A 12,011-nucleotide genomic window follows, 5' to 3' on the forward strand; every position below is an offset into this window, starting at 1 on the left:
AGCATCCGTAGTTTACATGATCCACATGATTTGATGATAATCCTCATTTTTTATATGATATGCCGAGTATTGAATCACCCCTTGCAACAAACACGTAGGTGGCTTGCAGGACACCATGTAGAATAGTACTTATTTATAAAACTTGCGGATAGCTTATTGAATGTAACATCGTTAAAATTTTTAGAGCAGATATTCGCCTCCCTGACTGTAAATCTTCAAATATACTTCCCTCAATTTCGAAATATTTACCGAATCAAAATTATTCAATTTTGAACCTCACGGCGTCAACTAATTTTGCGCTTGGAAATTATTTTTAACTAACGGCGAAAACAATATAGCATTATAGGACAACATTACAGCATTTTTTCCTGAGCATCTTCACCAAACATTTGAGGTCCCCAGATGAGACTCCTTATACACTAACGGTTATAGCCGCACTTAATTTCGCATTAGCGGCATGAAATAGTAAGTCCAATAGAATATTGTCCGAGTAATGAATGCAGAGAAGTTCCGAATTATAAGAAACATTAAAGCCCTTGTCCAGGAGGAAAACCCCGGGAGATAGGCACCATAAAAGAGGTGAAAATTGAAATAAGAAAGAATGGTACCACAACCAACATATTCGCGCACTAGTTATTCCCTCAAGCGATAAACTACCGTAGCAAAATCAGGTAACCACATTTATTCTTTTGATTCAGGAAGCAACAGCTAAATCTCTACTCGAACAGGCGCCTTCTAACGTTATAGTCATGTATGTATGTGTGTAAGTGTGCTTGTGTATGCGATTATATTCAAATATACATGCATAAATTGCTGGTGCCCTCAACAGTTACTGGTATTTTGTAGATGTAGTTTGCGCTGTAAGGTTCGATGACATAGAAGAAGTAACTCTTAAAAATTTTAACTCTTTCAATCACATGGTAATAGGTTGTTCTGTTCAGTTTTCACATCGATTTGATTCCGAAAAACTCTTTTGATTTAGAAATTAAGACGCTTGACCATATTCAGTTCAACTGTGAGTTAATATTTGACTGTCGAATATTATAGAGAAATTTTATTAATTTGTTGACTTTTTAAGACTACGGGCTGAAATTATTCGCCATTTTGATATTACGTAGAGTGATGATATCAACAAATGAATCCAAAAACGGGGACTGTAAAGGCCAATCTAACGGAAAACGGTACTCATTAGAATTCTCTGACCAATTCTTGACCTTACTGAAAAAATTAAGTCAACCGAAACTCAAGACCGTCAAGGAGCAGAATTTATGTGCGACGGCATCTGATGGATTGTTTTTTCATTCGAGCAACATACCAAAGGTTTAATACCGGTTAAATATTTGCAAAATACTATATCTTTTTTATTTTTACTCCGTTACTTGTTCAGTACAGGATATTCAAAAAAAAATTAAAATTTGATATATTTCTCTTCATGAAATCTATTCTCTTCAAGTAGAGTTTTATTTCCATCGTTTCTTGTCACATCGAAAATCATCTTTCATAACAATGTTTATCATACGTTCAATTCAAGTTTATTATACTTTTGGGGGCAACTCCGTGGATATGAAAAATGAAAATAAGTACCGGCTTATTATTTGGTGGTCGACGGAATGCCCTTTTGTGTGAAGACAAATTACATTTTCACTTAAATACATGTATGTGCATGAAATTTTTAATGTATCGAATTTTAAATTAAATTATTTTTGTTGGCCTTTTTGAACAATTCCAGAGACTATGAACTACTATACTACCCTATACCCTTACTACCCTTACTACTAACTACTACTATACCCTTAAAAACTAAAGAATCTAAAATCCCACTCTTTGCAAAGGACTGATGGTACCCCCCCACCTCTCTGTCCCCCCTTCTCCCGCCCTCACTCACACCTGCTTGTGTGCGCCAGTTGCGCGCGAAACCCAGTGATGAGTGAAGAGTGATGAAAGCATAGTGGCACAAGTACCGAGCTCTGTGGAACCCCTTGTGGAGCGGGTACTCGACCCGGTGGCAGCGGTCGAGAGCGTCAGCGCAACAAAAGGCTCGCGAACTTCAAGGGATGAGATCGAGCGAGAGATACAACCAAATCTGAAAGGTAAACATCCCCCTCTCTCCTCTGCACTAGAGATACAGATAGGGGGCAAGAGCGTGTGAGGTCGGGTACCAGCCGGAGGGAGGCACTGGGAAAGAGAACTGGAACATTTTCGGGGGGCTCATGGGGAGTGGGAGGGGACACTTATTATAACCCCGCGGAAAACATTTTCTTTTCTCATGAAAATTGCTCCAGGGCGCCCCCGTGGATAATGGGCCCCTGAAGCCCTCTTCCCCCGCTGCGAAGGGGTTTGCCATTCCCGCATGACCCACCCCCCCCCCACTTGTGTAAACAAGGCAGTCCTTCGGATCAGTTGTGGCCATCCGTCCAGCATTATTCCTCTGCGAACGTGCGGAGCTTTCAATCTTCTTGCATTCGAGAACTCATATTTCTTTGTACCCAGGATTTGAAATATTGGTACTTAAAATGGTATTTTTCCCACCGTGTGGGGAGCTGTCTTATACTCGTATACATTGAAGCTGACCCCCTTTCGGGATAGTCACGATGAAAAACTAATTTTTTATTGCACTTTAGGAAAGAGTCATTATTTTCTGCGGGGTGATCAAATAGGGCAATGTAGGGTTAATTCTCCCACCCCCCCTTTAAGGTTAATTTTTTTGGATTAACTATTGGAATCGATATCATATTAGCAGCTAAAAATTGAATTTCGTTGCGTAAAATTAATGGTATGTAGAATGAGAGGTACAAAAAATGCGTGAAAACTGGGAATACATGGAAAATAGCGGATTTCTGGCTTTCAAAGGAGCAGAAAGAAGATACTCATGCAATATACCCTACAACGTCATTCCTAAAGGTTTCCACCCCCAAGGAAACTATAACTTGAGCTGAAGTTTATTTGATTCTGAAAATAATTTGAAAAGAAAAGTCAGTTCAATTGAAAACCTTGAAACATATTAACGATAATTACTTTAAGGATATTTGAGTATTCTTTATTGTACTTTATTTTGACCTATCTTTAATGCTGTTGAAAACGGTGAACTAGAAAGGTGACGTGCAATACAATTAAATTATCATTAAGTTCCATACACCCTCCACTATAGTTTCACTACATGTTTCCCGTATGTCATGCCAAGTCATTTACAAGATAAGACGAAAAGAGAATGAGTTGACTAATTACAAGATGAAGTTAATTTCGTATTAAATAGAAGCCCATCAACTGACATTTTGTAGATTTTCTTTATAACTTTAAGTCCAATTAAAATTGTTCAGATATGAGGGTTATTTTTCAGCACTCGTGAACGGGAATTTTGTGAGAGAAATAAGTTCTTGGGCAGATTAAATAACGTAAACATAATATCCCGTAGGCATTTCCTTACTGGAAAAGATTTATAGTTTTTTCCATGAAGCTTTAGCGGATTTGAGAGCGTTTATCTTTTTAAATTTCTTAGAGTCACTTAATATTTGCGTGTCAGGAGACCTAATATTCATCCCAAACCTTTCCAATAACCTCGGCCTATTTATTTTATTTACTGTAGTCCAATTTTTTGGTTAATTAAAAAAATGCCAAATACTCCTCAAACTATATTAAAAATATCGCGGTCATTTTATCTTTCCAGGGTTGACTTGAATAAATATAAATCCATTAGCATACTATATTTGTTCTAAATGTTTTTATTTTATCCTGGAATTGAAGGCAAAAGATAGCCTTGTGCAACTACGGAAAGGGAATCTGTAATAATTCTAGAGCAGACGGTTTTACAACTCCTTTAACCCACAAACGATTAGAGACCAGATTATTGGTCATGTAAATCATCATGGTGACCTTCTCTAGAGCAGGTAGGCTAATGGTCGGACATTATTCAAATAACCTTTATTATATCATATTTTTATACTTATTAAGTTGTCAACACTAATAGCTCCTCTCACAGAAGGGCAGTTCTAGTTGAAACTTTGGTTTCGTGGTTCAGGTAAATGTGTTTGCCACCCAGGTTACTTCCATCCTATCAATTATATAATGTTTCAATCGGTTCCTAATCGTCAAGTAATTTTCAATGTTACCGAATCGACGGCAAATATCAATTACTAAAAGAAATCAGCTTACCTCCACTCATTTTGAGACCAAATCAGTAGCTAACATAAATTAAGGGAAAATTGAACTTCCCGAATACCATTTATTGCCATTGGAGTATTCTAATGGGTGGGAACCCAAGATCCCCCCCTTGATGCACTCCGTTGCGGTACTGGAACACATATCAACGGTGACTTATGGAAAAGCTCATTCCTAGATATTCATGTCGGTACTCTTAGACTTAGGTATAGGAGCGGAGAGATCAAATCTCCTTATTCTCATAAAAACATCTTGCTTTACCAATAATGGTTATCATTAATTTCTAAACAAAAATAATGAAATTTTAGTTAAAATTCTATTTATGAGTCAAATATGCCCCGTGGCTCAACTGATTTCGTCGCACCCAGTGCCTGATTTGTAGCATCGCATTCCTCAGTGGTGTACGGTACGCGGGAAAAAAGACATCTTGAATCTATCTTTTCTGTGCACACTTACTCTCTTGAATTTTATTGACAGAATAAATGTGTCACTAGTTACTCTACGATATATGTTTCGCAATGTAAGTAATAAGGTAACTGAAATTTACACACTGCTATCTATGTGAACCTATTACAGTTTTTTTACTGCGAGGTTCCCCTCAGGTTAGTAACATGTCTGTTGAGTGTATCACTGCCAATTGACGAGATATAAGAGCGCGAGACCTGGCTGCGGAGCCCTCGAGTGTCGGCGCAGGGGGAGGGGGGGAAGGGGCCGCCTCCCCCTTAAAGAGCTCCACTTTCCCCATCCTCCAGGGCGAGCGGAGGGGGTTGAACAGAAGAAAGGGGACGAAGAACAGAGGGGATAGGATGAGGCGAAGTGAGTGAGGAAGCCGTTCCCTCTCCCTCTCTCCCCTTTTGTCCTCGCTCTCACCCTTCGGCCGCCCAACACAAGAAGATCCCTCGGGGCGGCGAAGGAGAACCCTCACCCCGCCCTCCCCCCTGCTCGCCCCCATTGAAAGGCCGAGGACTCACTCACTCCTAGGCCCCTTGCCTTCCCCGCACCCACCCCACCCCACCTCGACTCCCCTCTCGACTCGAGAGAGAGAAAGAGATCCGCAAATGGAGTTTTTAAGAGTGCTCCCCTCCCTCACTAATTTGTTGTTTATTACAATAATAATGCCTACTTTTTTCCACGGGGGTTGTACACGTTCTCTCTACACCCTTTCCGCCTCCTCCTACCTCTCGCTACCCTACGACCCCTGGCGATTCAGGAAATACGGGTCAGAAACTTCGGAAGGGGTTGGATCGACGGGGGTTATGATAAAGGAATCTCCTCTTCCCCCTTCCCCCCCCTTTTCGCCCTTTCTCAATCCCCGCCCGCCGAAGATCGCACTTTTTTTATTTTGAGTTTCGCAACAGTCGGCGTTATGCGCGCGAGGCATCGGCTCGGGTGCTTTTTGAACACCACGACGGGTGCGCACACACACAGACACACACACACATATGAGCACGACCGTGAGAGAAATTTAAAGAATGCATTTTCGAACGGCAATCTTTTGGTCGCAGAAGAAATCCGTTTGAAAATCCTTGTTTTTTTGGGATAAATATGCTTATACGAGTATTTACTTTTAACGTTTCATTGCAGCAGTAGTGAATATGAAATTCGAGAGAATACGAGTTAAACTAACAGTTTTCAAATGTAATTATTTCCCCGAGGAATTATTACTCGCAGCCTACCGTTTAAGATGGATTTTGAATAGACATGGACTGATTATCATAAAATTTCATGATCTCGCATTAAAAGACGCCGAACAAAAAATATGTTGTTATCAACTTATCGCGATGGTTGGAATTGCTAGGTTACAAATCAATTAAAGACGGTAGGTTAAATTGTAGACAACTTCTTGTGCAATTAGAAGTATTTTGCAGTGATATTGAAAATATTTAGTTTGCACAAAAATTATCAGGAAAACTTTCGGAAAAATATATCTATTTCGCCAATTGCTACAATGCTTCAAAATTCTTCAAAGTACATCCATTGAGCGTCGACACACTTTTGCCAGCGGCTTTTCCACGACTCGAAGGCTCCCTGGTAGGCGAATTCCGGAAGGTCCTTAAGGGTACGCGTGCAAGCTTCTTTGGTGGCACTTTGAGTCCCATAGTGGTGTCCTTTGAGGAGGATTTCATTCTTGAGAATAAGAAATTATCTGCTGGTGCCAAGTTGGTAGTGTAAAGGGGTTGCGGAATCGTCGTGATCTCGTTTCTCCTCGTAGGCAGGCAATCGACTCTGATCTTGACGGTCCGTTAAGACCTTCGGGACGAGTTTAGCGCAGATCTTTCGCATCGCCAAAACTCAGTGATAATGGTGTGCGCCGCCATCTGATCAATGCCAATAGAGTCTTCGGCCATGCTTACACTTAACCGACGGTCTGATATCAGAACTTCACGCACACGCCAGAAAATAATACTGATACTTTTTATGCAAACCTTTTACCGTATTTAACTCGTTGTATTATGGCAGAAGTCATGAAAATGCCCTCAGAGGGTATGCCCAGAACAGACAGATTTAGAATATCATTTTTCTCGCGGACGCTAAAACATTAGTATAGATGCCAATTACTGCGCTTTGGACAAAGTGTCAATACCAATTAGTATTTAGTAGCCTGCGACACTGAATTAAAATAAGAGTAAGATAAAATAATGGCTATAATGATATAAAAAAATAATATACAATAAAACTGCCCTCTTTCACTCCCAAATAATCTGCCAAGTTCGCCCCTACGTATGCCGGCGAGGACACCTTGAGTTTTGAAATTAATGTCCAGGGGGATAGGGTTTATAAGTTGCTATGGTTATAGTCTCGTGGATGACTGAATTGCCTTCCTACCCACGCCATTTTATGAAGAATAGGAAGGCTTTAGGTGAAAATATGTAGGAACTGGAGACCATCACCACTAAATATTCTTCCCAGCCCATAAGGTCTGATGTTTTACATTCTAGCCTTGCACTGCACCGACATCTCCAATGTTCCTGTCCAATGTAATCAAAACCTCCCAGATTCTCACTTGCCATCTGATTCTCTTGCCATCCATTGCCCGACCTTCCCGTACAGGCAACTACGAGCAAATAATCGCATATACATCCCTCCCGTAGGTATTTCTTCACTTTCCGAAAGGTTTGTGTAATTTTCCGTGTTGTTTTTTTGCATGTGGTATTTTTGCCTTTTTACGTTTGGTGACCTAAAACCCCCCGCCACACGCCCTTGCGGCGGCTTACGGGGTATTATGTAGATGTAGATGTAGATTTACTGGAATATAATCTGTCATGTGACGCAAATTGACTATTACGTTCATGCTGAAAAAGTTACTTTATCGAGGTTTTTGGCGTGCAAGTTGAGTGCTGTCAGCAAATAGTACCTCTCCCTCAATCTTTGTAATTCCAAGTCAATTCTGCAAACGATCCAGCAGCTGTCTCTCACATTTGGTTCAAACTTTTAGTACCAACTGATACCCATCCAATACTGAGATTCACGAATTAGTTTTTGGAATAAACAATTTTTGCACCTTTTACGTGTATGAACAGTGGAAAAGTTGGTCAATATATCTGAAAGGCCCCTAATAGTCCAATGAAACTCAAATATAATGCATGTTAATATTTACAAAATATTCTTTTCAAACAGACAAAAATATGATCCAGACAATGAAAATATTTTCAACAGCTTCCAAATTGTTATTTACTTTTCAAACAATAGAATAAGATTTAAAATACACCTATCATTTCTCTCTTAAACGACCTATATCCCGCAGACCCTGCAGAGTTGAGAAAAATTTAATATTTTCATGATATTTTATGATAATGTATGGTATTTTGGTTGAGTTTTTTCCGCTGGACTCTTGAGCGTAACATTTTTACATATTTTTTATATTCAAATAGTTAATCGGACATTCCGTTGTCTGACCATGTTTTTGAAGTTTTAATATAACCCTTTATCCAAATAGCTTTTAACGGTATATATATATATGACAAATTACTATTATTAACAGTCACTATTGTCATGGTGGTTGGATCAGGGAGTTCGTTTCAGCAGGATAGTTTTTTGTCCTCAAATTTTCATTTTACTGTATTTTAGACCAGGTCTGAAAACCGATCCGTCCTCCTATGTTCTTGAAAAGAATATAACAGATATCAATAGTATTTTCATCGAACACTTGTGTTTTCACTATTTGTTTCCTATTTTTTTAGACTTGAAGTTCTTCATATTCAAAATGTATTCACATACTCCATACTTTTGATCGTTTAATATCAGTATAAAGATATGAGGCGTTTTCCCTGCTCTTTTATGTCCATGGTTATGGTCTAAGGTAATAAATTCAGCTGCGCAGAAATACCCACGGAATGGCACCTTCCCCTAATAGGGGACAGCTCTTCAGCGAGATAAACGTTTATTTGAGTACAAAATGCGTTCGTTTAGTTCGTGACACAGTGTGTCTTCCTGTCCCATTTCGGTATTTCTACGGTTTACCTACTGTTGGCCTTCGAAAAATACGATAATGGTGATAACGGAGTGATCCGCAGGATTCCAGACGAAGAAAAAATATCTTGATGGAAAGCGTTAAAAGGTCGGAGGGGGTGAATATATACGAGGGTCATCCGGAAAGTAGTACCCGTTCGTGCCGCATGAAGTGCTGACGACGCGAGTAGCCGCTGGACGAGGTCAGATAGCTTCAGTGGCTTGTCTGCCTTCTCTGAGCCAAGTTGCGTGACGCTAGCATTGCCTGTGTTGTTTCTGTGATTGTTTACAATGTTTAAAAAAATTGAGAACGCCGCCAGTTGTGAAGTGAGGGCAGTGATTAAATTCCTCAATGCAAGAAACGTTCGCCCATGTGATATTCATCGCCAATTAAAGGAGGTGTATGGAGACAATGTAATGGACGAGTCGTCTGTTCGGCGGTGGTGTCGCAACTTCAACATGGGGAGGGGGAACACACACGACGATGAGCGTTCGGGGAGACCGTCTGTCATTACAGACCAACTGGTGAGCTCAGTTGACGAATTCGTGAGGAACGATCGGCGCGTCACAATTGATGACATCTGTGAGCATTTTCCCAATGTTTCTCGAACAATTGTTCATGAAATTGTTAAACACCATCTGCATTATGCAAAAATTTGTGCAAGATGGGTCCCTCGCGTATCTCAATGAGCTGGCGGCGAAGGACTATGCAGCAGGAATACAGAAACTTGTCACACGTTATGACAAATGCCTTAATTTGCTTGGAGATTATGTTGAGAAGTAGTTTAAAGTATCCTCTTTCAAATAAAATTTTTTATGTTTGTTAATATTTACTTTTGTGTCTTTATTTCACGAACGGGTACTACTTTCCGGATGACCCTCGTAGAAAGAGAACTTTAGCTAATTGTATGTAGGGGTAAATTGAAGCCTCTTTACATTAGCATGCAAATGCCTATAATATATTTTACGCCATTAAACAGAAAATGCACCCAGAACCTTTGAATTGACGGACGAAAAAACACAAACTCAGTTTGTGAACTGTTACACAAAAAACGGAGGATAAATGTATAATAGTATCCATCACAATACTGTAAGGAAGAATTTGTGCATCTCCCGCAAAAAAGTAACTAGAACGAAACTTGAAAGGAGAGGCATCATGTATCAAAGTGGGTGATAAAAAGGGTAGTACTTTCTAGGAACAATTGCCGTAGACCTAACAAATCCTAACCCATATACACTTGATCTCTCCCTATTTCACCAAAATAAATTCCACCTCGAAGAATGTGGAGAGCATAATTAGGGTTTGTTCTTGAAAATTCGAGGAATAAGCAGAAATTATTAAAGACATAACGAGATAGAAACTACATTAACGAAACATAAAATATAAAAGCATTAAAAAGAAACACATAAAAGAGTAACTTAAAATTGCTTTTACATGAATGCATAGGCCAATATGGGTGTAGGTTTGCATAATTACTTTCATTTTGCAATAGGTTTTGTTCTATTTTATGGGTGGTGACCTAACACCCCCCGCCACACACTCTTGCAGTGGCTTGTGGGGTATTAAATAGATTTAGAAATCAGAGGGCTGATAATCGTGGAAGACAGTGTTATCAAATGAAGAAATCTGTGAAAAGGAAATGATTCCATAGTTAAAAGATAAATTTCATATGATAAGTTAGAGAGTTCAGTTAGAGAATTAGAATTAGAGAAATCACGTAATTTCAGTGTTATCTCTCAATCGGACTGTCTCACAGTTCCAAAAGAATTTTATGCCACTCAATAAAGGTGAGCAACATGAAGGAGTTGTTTTCTGGGCATGTAATTCTGTACATCCAGCGTAAAGCGGGGAAACACAATACCAATAATTGTCGGAAGAGGGTATTTTCTCTCATTCAGAGCTGGATGGGCAGGTCTGGCTTCAAAGGCATCGTGAGTGTGGAAGACACCAGAGAGATTAATGCTCGGGAACCCAATATGAAAAGTGTTCATCTTTCTAAAGAGATAAAATAAGGACGAGAAACAAAAATTTCATTTTCAAAGTTTTCCGATTGAATACAAAAATATTGAGTACTTGCTCGAGTATCGCATACCATAGGCATATCGTGTGCGTACGCCTCATAATGAAAAATGAAACTGATAATCCCCGGGGCAAGACTAGAACAGCTTAGGAAGGAAGATGGAAATATTGCGTTTAGCTCATACGTTTAACGATTGACTGTCTCTCACGAAGTGTAACCTGTCATCTGGACCCTTTAAAAATTTAAAAAAAGGGCCTCGTCAAAAATATTCTTCAGTTTTACACAAAATTTATTTTCCAGATTATTTAATTGGATTACTGACGTTAAAATCAGAATGATAGATGCTTCATAGAATTAACTGCAAGATCATTAGAGGTGATTCCTCTACAGAAAAGAATGATAACCTTCTCTCGTACGATTGCGTAGCAAAGATACGGAATTTCTTCGAGATTAAAGTCATTTCCCGAAGAAGAATGCTTCGTTGTGAGTAGGCATTTTTCGGACAATTACACTTTCTTGGTGCAAGACAAGAAATTTTATTGGAATAACGAATGACCTGACTACAGTCTTGGTGAAACACAGACCTTTGACCACTAATTATTATCTCCAAAATCTATTACCGACCGAAATACATTGTAAAAGTCAAACCTTTAAATTTTGTGGTCAATTCAGATTTTCTCTTCCCCGCCACAGTCACCTTTCATTAGTCACAGAAACAACTCATAAACTTTCTAAAAGTTGAAATTCCGTTTTTTAGGGAAATAATGTACTTATCATACGGAGCAGCACCATATTACAAAGCAAACCAGGCTACGAATTTAATGTGACACGAGAAATATTCCTGTGTTCCACCTGAGTGACATTATTTCGCTCCATCCCCGTATCGACGGCATAGTTTAAGTATTTTTTTATTTTCTCGTCTCCCGAAAGATAGATTGGAAAGAAACATGATAGTCCTGGCCAAGCGTATTGATTACACTTCCCCGTAGCTGAGACACTAAAGTTTTCATGCAATTATTCCATCGGCTAAAGAATTGATTTTGATGTAAATCCATTTCTTCATACGTGACAATGAATGAAGAATTGAAAAATCCAGTGGTAGAACACTCACTTTCAGATGGTGTTCCATAGGCTTATGAGGGTTAAGTGCATTCAACTGAATCGCTGTTATACGATTTAATATCAATATTTCCTTCATTATCTCATGCCCATTGACTGGATATGTTTGCGATAGTTTTCACCCAACTTACTGCACTTGATGCAATTTGGAAAGGAGTCAACTAGTCATATTCTTCTAAACTGTATGTTATCCTGCCGCATGCCATACGTGGGGGCTTGCAGGGTAATAAGTGTGAGCTTTCAGGGTAATGCGTAGATATATTGAGG

This window comes from Hetaerina americana, unplaced genomic scaffold (assembly GCF_022747635.1).
Source record: "Hetaerina americana unplaced genomic scaffold, ioHetAmer1.1.p SCAF_33, whole genome shotgun sequence".
In the NCBI taxonomy this organism is placed as follows: Eukaryota; Metazoa; Arthropoda; class Insecta; order Odonata; family Calopterygidae; genus Hetaerina; species Hetaerina americana.